Source organism: Anabrus simplex, chromosome 1, assembly GCF_040414725.1.
Source record: "Anabrus simplex isolate iqAnaSimp1 chromosome 1, ASM4041472v1, whole genome shotgun sequence".
Classification (NCBI taxonomy): domain Eukaryota; kingdom Metazoa; phylum Arthropoda; class Insecta; order Orthoptera; family Tettigoniidae; genus Anabrus; species Anabrus simplex.
The window spans coordinates 1,452,525,691-1,452,540,320 of NC_090265.1; positions in this window are offsets into that span (position 1 = coordinate 1,452,525,691).

Here is a 14,630-nt window from a genome sequence, read left to right on the forward strand (position 1 = left end):
GGAAATCACCCAGATCAAATCGAGCTGCTTTTCTTTGGATTTTGTACTGTTCTTGAATCAAGTAATTCTGATGAGTGTCTCGTACATTGGAACCATACTCTTGTTGAGATCCAACCAGAGAGTCATATGCCATCCCCTTTACATCCTTACTACAACCTCTATATACCGTCATAACCATGTGCAGAGATCTGTACCCTTTATCTACAATCATATTTATGTAATTACTCCAATGAAGATCTTTCCTTATATTAACATCTAGCTACTTACAACGATCCCAAAAAGGAACTTTCACCCCACCAACGCAGTAATTAAAACTAAGAGGACTTTTCCAACTTGTGAAACTCACAACCTGACTTTAACGCCGTTTATCGTCACACCATTGCCTACTGTCCATCTCACAACATTTTCGAAGTCGTTTTGCATTTGCTCACAATTTCGTAACATATTTATTACTCTGTACAGAATAACATCCTTTTCAAAAAGCCTTGTATCTGATTCAAATTCTTTACAGATATTACTGATATATATATAAGACAACATAAAGGTCCAATAATACTGCCCTGAGGAATTCCCCCCTTAATTATTGCAGGGACAGATAAAGCTTCGCCTACTCCAATTTTCTGAGTTCTATTTTCTAGAAACATAGCCACTCATTCAGTCACTCTTTTCTCAAGTGCAATTTCACTCATTTTTGCCAGTAGTCTCCCATGATCCACCCTATCAAATGCTTTAGACAGGTCAATCGCTATACAGACCATTTGACCTCCTGAATCCAAGATATCTGCTATATCTTGCTAGAATCCTACAAGTTGACCTTCAGTGGAATAACCTTTCCTAAACCCAAACTGCCTTCTATAAAAACAGTTATTAATTTCGCAAACATGTCTAATATATTCAGAAAGAATGCTTTCCCAAAGCTTACATGCAATGCATGTCAAACTGACCGGTCTGTAATTTTCACCTTTATGCCTATCACTCTTTCCTATGTACACAGGGGCTACTATAGCAACTCTCCATTCATTTGACATAGCTCCTTCATACAAACAATAATCGAATAAGTACTTCAGATATGGCACTATATCCCAACCCATTGTCTTTAGTACATCTCCCGAAACATTAATTCCAGCTGCTGTTCTAGGTTGGTAATTTTGTATCTTACTGTAAATGTCATTGTTGTCAGGAACATTTTTATACTTTTTTAGTATTAGTAACTTCCTCTCTCTGGACATTACTATTGTAACCAAAAATCTATCATACTGCTGACTGAATAATTCTGCCTTTTGAAGATCCTCGCATACACACTCCCCTTGTTCATTAATGATTCCTCGAATGTCCTTCCTGGGACCTATTTCTGCCTTAAAGTACCTATACATACCCTTCCATTTTTCACTAAACTTTGTATGACCGCCAATTATGCTTGCCATCATGTTATCCTTAGCTGACTTCTTTGATATATTCGATTTCCTAGTAAGTACCTTCAATTTCTCCTTACTCCCACAGCCATTTCTAACTTTATTTCTTTCCAACCTGCACCTGCTTCTCAGTCTCTTTACTTCTCTGTTAGAATATAGAGGATCATTACCATTCCTTACCAATTTTAAAGGTACAAACCTATTTTCACATTCCTCAAAAGTTGCTTTAAACCCATCCCAGAATTTGTTTACATTATTATTTACCGTTTTACACCGATCATATTTACTTTTTAAAAAACTCCCTCATGCCTCTTTTATCAGTCATATGGTTCTGCCTAATATTCCTAATTTGAATAACTTCCTCTCTTTCATATTTATTTTCAACTACCACAGAAACAGCTTCGTGTTCACTAATACCATCTGTTACATCGGTTTATCTATAGAGCTCATCAGGTTTTACCAGCACCACATCCAGCATATACTTCCCTCTAGTAGGTTCACATTTTCTGAATCAGATGCCCTTCCCATATTAATTTATTTGCTATTTTTGGGTCATGCTACCTGTCGTTCTCATTACCTTCCCAATTGATATTTTGATAAATTGAGATCACTTGCTACAACCATGTGGCATGGATCGCTGCATCAAACCAGTCTATGGACTGAACAACATGCACAGCTCAGTGAAATACTTAATTTATAATAGTCTTTCTATTTGTATATTTGGACTCTTCAGGTAATGCATCGTTTCTTATCCACCAACTCGACATTCGATTTCTTTTGTGATTATTTTTGTACGTAATATATTATCCTAAGTCTGCTGGTGTAATTTAAGTGCCAGTTTTTTGAAGAGGACATAGTGGAAGGGAATGTAGGTTACATTTAATTATAATATTCCTAACTAGGTTGGGGAAGGGGGGTTGAGGAGTTAGTATGTGTTTCGACAACGGTTGTTATTTCGTAAAACCTGCATATAAGAAATGTAACAGGAAGAAATATTTTAATCAGTTTCGAATGATTTTGTGGAAGTACGTGCCCTGATACATCTGAGGAAAATAATTCCTCTCATTTATATAATTTAAAAGTGCAAATAGTAATATAAACATTTATTGGTTGGCTATACAGATAATAGCTTTCTCTCGCAGTATTCCAAACTTTCTAGTATAATTCTGAATACCGTGCGAGTTGGCCGTGCCGTTAGGGACGCGCGGCTGTGAGCTTGCTTCCGGGAGTTAGTGGGTTCGAATCCCACTGTCGGCAGCCCTGAAGATGGATTTCCGTGGTTTCCCATTTTCACACAGGCAAACGCTGGGGCTGTACCTTAATTAAGGCCACGGCCACTTTCTTCCAACTCCTGGGCCTTTCCTATCCCATCGTCGCTATAAGACCTATCTGTATCGGTGCGACTTAAAACCACTAGCAAAAGAAATCTGAATTTTACGTTATTTCTTGCCCCGTTTACAGTTATTATACGCACACTATAACGGTTACCGCAATTATATGTGTTATTATACAGGTTTCGACACTCTTCAGTAGGCCTACGCTGTGGTGATTCTTACAATACCCTACATTGACGTTCTCGAAATTAATCAACTAAATTGCTAGTCAGATGTTACTAACTCTGCTGCTCATCCTTCCTGAATTTACAAAATTCGACACGTCAACGAGTCAACAGATAGTTAGCCCATCTCTCGTGACTAACGTGTATCAATGTACTCCCGAACCTAATCGCCAAAGTCTGCCACGGGAAGCAAGAAGTATTGAGACTGCAGGATTTTACATTGTATAAAACGAGGATACAAACCGAGAGTCTAGTATGAGAGTAAAATCGTATAACAAACTTAAAATTCATATTCGATGCAGTACATGAAATATACAATATGCAATGAGAACCTTAATAAGATGAATTATTTCACTTAAAACTCCCCGTTTCTTCATTGAAACCTATTCATAAAGTTTTGTTAGTTTCGATATACGAACTATGATTAAAATATGCCTGGGCAGTGTTCCATTATACCGACAGGTCACTGAGAAACAGTGCGTAAATATAGGCTTAAAATAAGAGTTTCATTAAAACTGATCTTGTAAACTTCCTTCTTCAGTAGGCTTGATCACGAAATCAGGAGTCGCATAAAACAACTAGCTTACTTTATCATTCCTTTCTTACAGTATCAGCTTCTTTGATCTTCCTGTCAAACCCCCATTACCGTCAATGATTTTGAAGTCTTGTCTGAAATATTCTTCTATTGCCAATTTCTACAGGAGTACGGTATTTCATTCGACACAATGGCATTGGCATATTTTCATCGTGTACATTAGTTAATAAGAATCCCATCGCCTTGAGCAAATAGGCATTCAACAAAAAGAAAGACAGAAGGAAGAGACTTCTCTGCGGACACTTCGACATGGATCTGATGAAGAGGATGGAGAAGCACTTTGCTTGGCGGGTAGTGCTGGATGGAGCCGAGAACTAGACGCTGTATAAAAACGATGGAAGGAGACTGGTTATGCCTGAAATTTCGCTGTGGAGGAGATCGTTTAGGATAACGCGGGTGGAAAGAGTAGAAAAGAGGACGCTTCAGAGAGAGCCTCGGAAAAGGGAAAACAGATAAATGTCATCTGAATAACGTTTGGATTTCAACTCGTGATTTTGTTATCTCGAGGCAAATACTCTATCACTGTTCTATTAAAGGAGCCGTGCTTAGACTGAAGGAGGTTCACAAACGGGCTTCAATGATATTTTAATTATATATTGTTATTTTACACTCGATATTATTTACAGTTTTTACCACTATAGTACATGGACACACATGGGAGAGTGAACGGTAAAGGTTTCCGACAATCCTGATCTTGATGCTAACGAAATAGAGGCACGTCTACCGCTGAAAATTTACCTTGTAGACTATAAATCTACTATTATTCGAGTGCGGTTTGCCCGGCTTGCAGGTTATTCGCGCAATGTAAAAAATAGTAAAAAATAAAAATAAAGTAAATACCGGTACATAAATTAATTAATTACTACGTAACATATATTAGTCCTCCTCCGTGGTGTAGTGGTCAACGTGATTAGCTGCCACCGCCGGAGGCCCGGGTTCGATTCCCGGCTCTGCTAAGAAATTTGAAAAGTAGTACGAGGGCTGGAACAGGGACCACTCAGCCTCGAGAGGTCAACTGAGTAGAGGTGGGTTCGATTCACACCTCAGCCATCCTCGAAGTGATTTTCCGTGGTATCCCACTACCCACCTAGTTTAAGGCTATGGCCGCTTTCTTCCCTCTCCTTGCCTATACCTCCCACTCTTCCCATCCCCACAAGGCTCCTGCACAGTATTGCAGGTGAGGCCACCCGGGCGAGGTATTGGTCCTCCTCCCCAGCTGTATCCCGACCCAAATTCTCACGCTCCAAGACACAGCCCTTGAGGCGGGAAAGGTGGGATCCCTCGCTGAGTCCGAGGGAAAATCGACCCTGGAGGGTAAACAGATGAGGAAAGAAAGAAAGAAAGAAAGAAAGAAAGAAAGAAAGAAAGAAAGAAGATATACGGTATATTATTTACTCTGGTTTTGAACTTTTTTTAACAAGTTGCTTTACGTCGCACCGACACAGATAGGTCTTACAGCGATGGTGGGACAGGAAAGGGCTACGAGTGGTAAGGAAGCGGCCGTGGCCTTAATTAAGGTACAGCCCCAGCATTTGCCATGTGTGAAAATGGGAAACCACGGAAAGTCGTATTCATGGCTGCCGACAGTGTAGTTCGAACCCACTATCTCCCGAAGACTGGATACTGGCCGCACGTAAGCGACTACAGCTATCGAGCTCGGTGTTTTTGAACTAGGCTTTCTGTAATTTGAATGGCTAACTGAAGAAATGTAGCTTCTAATACAGCGATTAACCCCACAACATGTAAAAATAGAGTACCGTATCCATTGCTGTCGGTCTATAGGCAGGCCGGCATATGGTTGCGCTTTATAGTGTTATTTCATTTTGGCACCATTAAAAAAGGTAAATGAAGAACGACACGAGTGAATCATAATGACCAAACCATTACTTTTTATTTCGGATATAGTTATACTTTGTATACATATTTCGTATCCAAATTCGTACTGTATAGAAATTATAACATTTATTTACTAACAAAAATATAATAATTTATTTTTAATGTAAAGATATGGTAATTAAAAATAAATATTAACTAGTTTCATTTTATTATTGTTAGCAATGTGATCAATCAATTAACTTGATGACCATAATTGATGTGTTGCCATTTTTCCTGTTGTCGTTAGCACATGCCAGTGTGTGGTTGGCGCGTTTGTTGAAAGGCAGATACGTGGTCTTTGTGAGATAATTTTGAAGGTTCTTATTTCTATTCTTTACAATGTTTTTACGTTTCACAGACATGATGCGTCTTATGGAGACAATAGGATAGAAAAGGCCTAGGAGTGGAATGGAAGCGGCCGGGGCCTTCATTAAGGTACAGCCTGGTGTGAAAATGGGAAACCAGGATAATCCATCTTCAGGGCTACTGACAGTAGGTTTTCTTAAATTAGTGCAGTGCGATACCACGGAGATGGCGTCGACATAGTCATGAATGGCGAAGTATTACTCATTTACGCCGAGGGGCGCCCCTTAATAATCAGGCATGTAAATTAGTGCGGAATCTCATGAGTTTTGTAAGAGGGAAAGGGAATCCGTACACTTGTAGGGACGTCCCAATTTTCCTGCAGATGAAGTTGTGGAATGCACTTCATGAATCTGGTAGAAGGAATAAGGTTTTTAATTGTTCGTAAATGTACGCAGTAGATTTTACTAGTAACATTTTGTGATAGCACCGGCATATACTATTGTAACATTTAATGGTATATTTAAAGTGAGATTCTTACCAGCCAATGTTCTTCTATATTTTACAACACCGCGATAATGAAAACTTCCTACCAGATTTATCTAGTATCATTTTGTGTGATGAAATGTCGTATGGCTTTTAGTGCCGGGATATCTCAGGACGGGTTCAGCTCGCCAGGTGCAGATCTTTCTATTTGACTCCCGTGGACGACCTGCACGTCCTTCAGCCCCCGTGCCACTGGAATTAACCAACTAAGGTTAAAATCCCCGACCCGGCTGGGAATCGAACCCGGACCCTCTGAACCGAAGGCCAGTACGCTTACCTTTCAGCCAACGAGTCGAATATTTTGTGTGAGAATATATTTTATTATAACCTTAATCCATGTGCTGAAAATGCAATTGTTGTCGGCCAATTTCATTTGTATTATGTATCAACGCGATGAAAATGAAAGCATGTTTCCAAAATTTCACCATGTCGTGCAATCAGCTGTTATTATGGCGGCAACATAGCTTCGGCCACCATTGCAGTGTGACCAACGTTTTGCTCAGCTGCCATGTACAACCTTACGCCGGCCCACCTATAGCTTCTCTTTGAAAACGGAAAATATATCGAAATCAACTTTCAACTTATTAGGTGGCATTCAGTACTTATAGTTAATATCGGAGAGAAATATTAAATGCAGAACAAAAATGGCCAACCGTACACCAATGGGATCTGAATCCATAATCTTTCAATTTCGGGTTTTATGCTCTAGCCAGTAGAGAGATACGGTGTTCTAGGTCATTTTTTTTCTGTTGGAATAGATTTAAACTCCAGGTCTAGCATCACAACCGTCCCAGCTGTGGAGTTAATAAAAATCACCCATTGTGAGTCAGTTCAATAAACAATTAATTATCAATACCATAGTGGAAATAAATGTTCAACATACTGTTTTTTTCAAATACGGGCAGACCTTTGTTACGAATTGCAAAGGCAACTATGGACGGAATGCCGAACTAAAATCCTGTTAAATTTATTTTATTATCTGAGTGAAATAAGTTTCAGACCGCTTTAGATATGATGTAAATATATCCTGCATATCCCCCTGGTATACCGAGCCAACGCACAGCCTGCCAATAAACATAAATATCGTATAGAAGACGAGTATTACACCTGAAATGTGTAACGATATCAAAACTCTATGGGAATGAAATAAAGTCATGCCACCTGTACAATTTTATGTGTGTAGGTATTCACTCACATTGAATAGCCGTGTACTACGCGGTCAACATCAAGCTTGCTACAGGTTTGCAGAGGACGTACACATATTGAGGCAGCTGTTGTGGTAAAAGTGACAAGTGAACTATGTTGACCGCAACATCAATAACGAGGCGAATGACAATGGAGAGCAACACACTGCATATTACATTCCTTCATTTATTCGTCATCCTGCGTGAATAGTGCACTTCCCAATGCTGTTACCACCATCACGCTAGGAATGTTCTAATTTGTGGACGAATTAAAAAGTGAGTGACCACGCTCGCTGGCTCTTATATAGGACGTTTACATCGTTTCAGTGAAACACACCAGAAATTGATCGTTTATGTCACAAAACAAACGCGTTGGAATGATGATAAAAATGTCCGGAGAAATCATACCTCCATACGCGTAATATAGTAGTGTGCCTGATATAATTATAATTATATTAACTACTAGAGAATCAGTTGGATATGGTTGTCATGGTGACTTTTATTTTAGGGAGAGTACAAAGAGACATGTAGCTGACTAACGTTTGGCAGCACACTTAAGTAATGAATGTGAAAAGGATCAATCTTTTCAACACTCTAGTGTATCCTGTTATGACCTAAGAATGAGAGGCACCCTCACGACCAGGCGTTCGAGATGTGTTCGTCCAAAATTTGCTTCATATTCCGGTGGGCATTATACAGAATGAACGCATCAATCCTCGCAGAAGTCCGACCTTAACCAAGATTATCTAACACGATCTACAGTAGGATCCTTACATTCTTTGGGCATGTCACTCGCAGCCTCTGCATGGAGAAGCTGGTGTTCCAGAGGAAGTCTAACGGGGAGCAGGACTCCAACCCGTTGGGTAGACCTCGTAGAAAACCTTCTCGATTCCAGTCTGAAGTAAGCGATTATGCTGGCTGAACACCGTAGCCGAATGTGAGATGTGAGGAGCACTTCGTTAAGCAATGAGTACCAACCTCCCTCATCATATCACAGCACCCGCCACACGCCTGTAAAGTCGTTTGGAATATGAAGACGACGAAGAGAGTTATAGATAGAAAGGCCTGACCTTTCGTAGATTTAATGCAACGGTAAATACGAAGAAAATATCGTGCAATGTGTGAAGTTATTTATCATAGGCCTGGTAATCTAAGCCCGTCGGGATGGGAAAATAATAACGGCTAAACAAGCGTCTACGGATAATAAAGTGTGAAAGTGAGGAGCTTGGCACAAGTAAAGGGAAACGGTACTTTTCGTGGTGATTGTTAAGTGGTAACAGGCATGTCAATGTTACGAGCTAACTAACAGCTCTATGTGCACCAGAAACAGCTGTTACGTGTGCTAACCCAGGGCATCATTAGTTACCGCAAGCCTGGATGGGGTGAACATTATTCTTTCATAACTACGATACTCCGTAAAATATATGAATTAAAAATTAAAACTCATTTATGATTTTTCGGGGCTAAACAAGCTGAAATCTCCTATGAACAATTATCAAGCAGGATAATACAGAATACTATGCCGCTACTGAATCGCTAATGTAGCAAAACATCATGCTTTTATAAACTTAAACAAAGGCAAATAGGGTACGACAAAAGCAGCATCTCTTCAAGCAACCATTTTGATACAGAATACACAAACGTACACTTACAGATTAGTGTGCCAATCCTTGTGCCACAGTCTATGGAACCAAATTTTTCATCCATTAGTTGTAGACCAAGCCAGGTAATTGGAGCCTGTCACCGCTAGGCGTGTACAACCCTAGTCAACAACGTGGTGAAGTACAAGCCGACTGAGAGGAGGTGACTTGCGCCCTCGTGCACAAGTATTTCTAGCACGAGCACTGATCTGACGGCGGGCAAACTTTGCCACTGTTGGATTAAACCATGTATACCAGACCCGTGGAAACGCAGACGGTGCCAGATACGGGCTCCGTTATAGTTATTCCACGCTCCTCAGGTTGAGAGCCTGGAGGTTTTGCACCTTGTACTCGCCTCTTAGGATAGGCAGAGAATACTGCGAGCCATCCTAAAGCCCAGTCAAGGGGCACTGACGGTAAGTATGTACGCGAGAGCGCATGTTTATACATACCAGGTGGCTCTCGAACGCCGTACTTTCTACTTATAAATGTCCCGCATGCACAAGTGATGAATGGGGTGTCTACCAATCGATTTTCACAGGCGCACTATTGTCGGTGGGCAGGTTACGTCAGAATATGAAATGATAAGGATCGACTTGTCGCTCGCAACATGTTACTCAGCGCTACTGGTCTAATGCACCACTTGCATTAGTAAACATCTTTTTCCACCGCATAGTTCTAGGCTTGTGTATGGTACAGCCGCACTATATTTGCTGTCTGCATTTCGGCAATGGCTAGTGTGTTCAGCAACCACGAATACACAGACATCATTTTAATCCAGACAACCTGGTCGCAATGCAGTCGAATCTCCAAATAGACGTCTGCCTTCTACACACGTATTTCGCAGAACAGTATTAGTTTTTGTTTTATCGAGCGGAATGTCTACACGTGTATATATTAATAAGTTATTACATTTTCATTTCTGCATCTTTGGCGTGTTTACAAACAGTAGAGGCGATTACGGGGTGGAGCGAGGAGGGACAGTCGCCCCCCCCCCACTTATATTTTTATTACACTTTAGCCAGCTGGAACTAGGAATTATTTAAGAAAAACTATTTGGACAAGCCTGTTTTATCTTTTAATTCTTTCCTTTATTTTCTTTAATTATTAACATAATTATTGGCGGAAATACGCACAAACTACCGATCGTCGCGCCTAACCGATTTGTAAGTAGTGGAGACCTTGCTTGTGCTATGAGGAAGGGTAGTAGGCGTGCATTTTATTTGCCAAGGTCGTGGACACTGAGTTATAATTCACCCGCTTGTCGCACGCATTTTGTAGTCTGGCAGTCTCTTTAGTGTCTGTTAGTTTCTTAGTGTGTATTCAAATACTAAATGATTTTAAATTGCATAATCATGCCGTACTTCTATTCAATTTTATCGGGAGAGATGGCCGTGCGGTTAGGTGTGCGCAGCTGCGATCTTGCACCCGAGAGATAGTAGTTTCGAATCTCACTCTCGGCAGCCCTGAAGATGGTTTTCCGTGGTTTCCCATTTTCACACCAGGCAAGTGCTGAGGCTGTACCTTCATTAAGGCCACTGCCGCTACCTTTCCACGCGTAGCCCTTTCCTGTCTCATCGTCGCCATAAGTCCTATTTGTACCGGTGCGACGTAAAGCTAATTGTAAAAACAAATATATCATTTGTAATTGTGGTTTCAACGGAAAATAATACCAGCTTTCCCTTCACTAGTCAAAATTATTTATTTTGTGTGGGAGTTGGCCTCCGCTACTACCATAGGTCCGAGGCTTCTTTAAATATTTTGAGCTCGGTAAATTCATGAAGCAGCACGCTACCCTACTTACACATAGTCCAAATGAGTATCTCTGTAACGGGTTAGGGAAAATCGGTGGATTGTATAGTCCTAGAAGCCTGAGTACAAGGAGGGCCATGACTCAGAATATGTCCAAAATGCCCTCTCCCCTTCCGTAGCAACTGGTATCCCGACTCTCAGGGCCACTTACTAGGCCACTCAGCCGTTGCCCATGGTTCACGAACTAGGACGTGACTACACTAACCCACACTATGAACCATGCTTAAGGAGATTAAATACCTCACTAATATTGACAGGAATATCATCACAGGGCACACAGTGTCGAGAAGATCTATGTCTTCTTTGTGCACAAAAGTGGGTTCTAAAATGGCCGAAGAGGTCCATTCTAGGACTACCAGCTATATTGCAATGCCGGCACATCATACCTGCCAACGAGGCTAATGGTTATTTCGATCTCATCTCTTTTTTCTGGCACATGCCATTATCACTGTTGCTCAAAATGTATTATTCTTCCATGGACAGTAAGTACATCATCACCTCGGCCAATCAGACGCTGCGCCAGGTCTACCATTTCTCTTAAAACGCTGGTAGGACAGCAGGAAATTATGAGTAGGTGGAGAAGGGAGAACACACAGAACGAAAATAAATAGCACAAACAATACAACACATCGTAATCAATTACAGGGCACTTAAGTTTAATACTCCTTTCCTAAAATGGGCGTGGAATCATACCGGAGAAAACAACCGCAAATAAAATAGGCGTGGACATAGTGGTTCACCACCATGAGAACAATAAAACCATTCAATCTATATTAAATAACTCCCTTTTAAAATTAAAAAAAAACATTGCAAACGCAAAAGAAAATGATGTTCAAAACAACAAACACTGCGTTACAATAGGACAATACCTCATTAAACCAGTTATTAAAAAACTTTCACAAAAAAGTAAACGTGCAGCAACTTCACCTTCTTTTACATTACGTGTTATTATTTTCAAAATAGGATTCCTTATGAACAAAATCTAGAATAATATCAATCACATTGCATTCTTCTAAAAGTACCGAAATAGTTTTCAGTTCGATGTACCCAGTTCTTATTCAAGCCCTTGTGAAGAAAAAATCGAGTAATCAACTAAAAAATAATCAGCAAATTATATAAATGAATTAAAATCCACAGAAGATTACAATATGATATAAACTGCCTGACGAAAGTAGTTAAGCACCCAGAAGGAGTGGTACAATATTACCCCATTTAGGTATACCTGCGTACCATTGATATGTGAGTGAATGATTAGATTTACAAGGATCTTTAATGCGTAGAACGCTCACTAGAGGCATTCGTAATGGCGCCGTCGTGTTGTTGATAAGTTGTTACCAGTCAACTGATGTGAGTCAGACAGTTAAGCTAGACGTGTGAAGATGACCACTTACAGAATAAAATACCCAAGATGCCTCGCAGACGCGTTAGAGAGCTTATCCACTAAATGACAGCTTTTGACAGAGTCCGCACTGTAGGACTGCATGAGGTTGGTTGGTTGGTTGGTTGGTTGGTTGGTTGGTTGGTTGGTCGGTCGGTCGGTCGGTCGGTCGGTCGGTCGGTCGGTCGGTCGGTCGGTCGGTCGGTCGGTCGGTCGGTCGGTCGGTTGGTTGGTTGGTTGGTTGGTTGGTTGGTTGGTTGGTTGGTTGGTTGGTCGGTCGGTCGGTCGGTCGGTTGGTTGGTTGGTTGGTTGGTTGGTTGGTTGGTTGGTTGGTTGGTTGGTTGGTTGGTTGGTCGGTCGGTCGGTCGGTCGGTCGGTTGGTTGGTTGGTTGGTTGGTTGGTTGGTTGGTTGGTTGGTCGGTCGGTCGGTCGGTCGGTCGGTCGGTCGGTCGGTTGGTTGGTTGGTTGGTTGGTTGGTTGATTGGTTGGTTGGTTGGTTGGTTGGTTGGTTGGTTGGTTGGTTGGTTGGTTGGTTGGTTGGTTGGTCGGTCGGTCGGTCGGTTGGTTGGTTGGTTGGTTGGTTGGTTGGTTGGTTGGTTGGTTGGTTGGTTGGTTGGTTGGTTGGTTGGTTGGTTGGTTGGTTGGTTGGTTGGTTGGTTGGTTGGTTGGTTATCGTGCAATTGCCTGGCACATTGGCCATTTACATGTCACTGTGGCCCGATGTTGGACTCAATGAGTACATGAGGACACCGAATCACGTCGTACAGGTACGGGTCGACTAAGAAACTCCAATCCGAGGGAGGACCGTCGTACGTTGCGCCAAGCATTGCGGTACCCTGTAACATCGGCATCCACCATCCGCGAACCTCTACTGGAGACTCTGCAACATTCTGTGAGTTTCCGCACAGTGTTGCGACGACTCGCATCCGCCGGATGCCTTGGTTGCCATTGACACCACAACACCAACGCCTGCGTTTGGAGTAGTGACTTACCTGGGAGGCATGGACAGAGAACACCTGGCGTCGCATCATGTTCAGTGATGGGTCTTGCTTCTCCATAACCTCCGATGACATCGTGTACCGGTTTGGCGGCGTCAATGGCAGATGGCAGGTCCTGCCCATATTGTGGAAAGACACACAGGCGTTATCTCTGGGATCATGGTTTGGGGAGGCATAGGATATGCATTCAGGTCACCTCTAATATTGCTTCGTCAGACTTTGACGGCACAGTGATACATCACAGACATTCTGCGTCCGCACGTCCTACCCTTAGGGCACACCCCCCTAGGACAGTGTTCCAAAAATATAATGCACGTCCACACACAGGACTGTCTAGAGCATGTTGAGGTCATCCCGTGGCCAGCAAGATCCCTGGACCTCTCCATCATCGAACACGTGTGGGATGACATTGGAAGGGGACTACTACGTCCCAGTACCATCCTGCGGGACCTGGACGGACGGCTCCAACAATTGTGGACGAACTTGCCTCGGGAAAGGATCGAAAGGCTGTTTGACACCATTCCGAACCGCATATGAGCATGCATTGCGGCCGGTGTTGCGCGGGGTGCGGAGTGCGACACCCTACTGACCTGGTGCCAACTTTACACCTGTAACTGTCATCGGCCTTGTCCTTTCATCCTATACTGTGATCAGTTCAATAAAGGCACATGGTCTTTTAGCATATGTAGTTTCATTCACTTTCAACTACTCGTCCTGGGTACTTAACATTTTTGTCAGGCATTGTATAGGACTGGAAATATGACACACAAATCAAATCATGGGTACATCTTTAAGCAACGCGGGCTTGATGTCACATCACAAATTCATATCACAACAGCAAGAAGTAAGAATAGCGCCCATCGCTTTGAAAACTACCTATGCCACTACTTCAGTTATGCGAAGAGATTAGTTAATAGAAAGCCACCTGACTAAAGATAAGATGACGTAAGAGGAGGCCATGAAAGTGACGCACTATGTTTAAAAGAAATAACAACAATTTTATCTTCACAGCCGACATAAATGTCGAACCTTAACGTACCTTATACACATAGTTGATCTAGGCTGTTTCTTATTAGAAGACCCTGGGTTTGATTCACTTCTAGTTTAGGTAATTTCATTTGCCCTACGGGCTTGTTCAAGGTTCATTCTTCCGTAGTCAATCCCATAAGTACTGAAGAAACTAGCTGGTAGTCGAACACGAAACAGGAGGGCCAGCCATGATGTACTGTGTTGTTACTGCCCTTAATCTGTAACACCGTGTAGCGTATGCATTTGTGTATCTAATATATTATTGTATTCGTGGATTTCGAAATCCGATAACTTCAACGA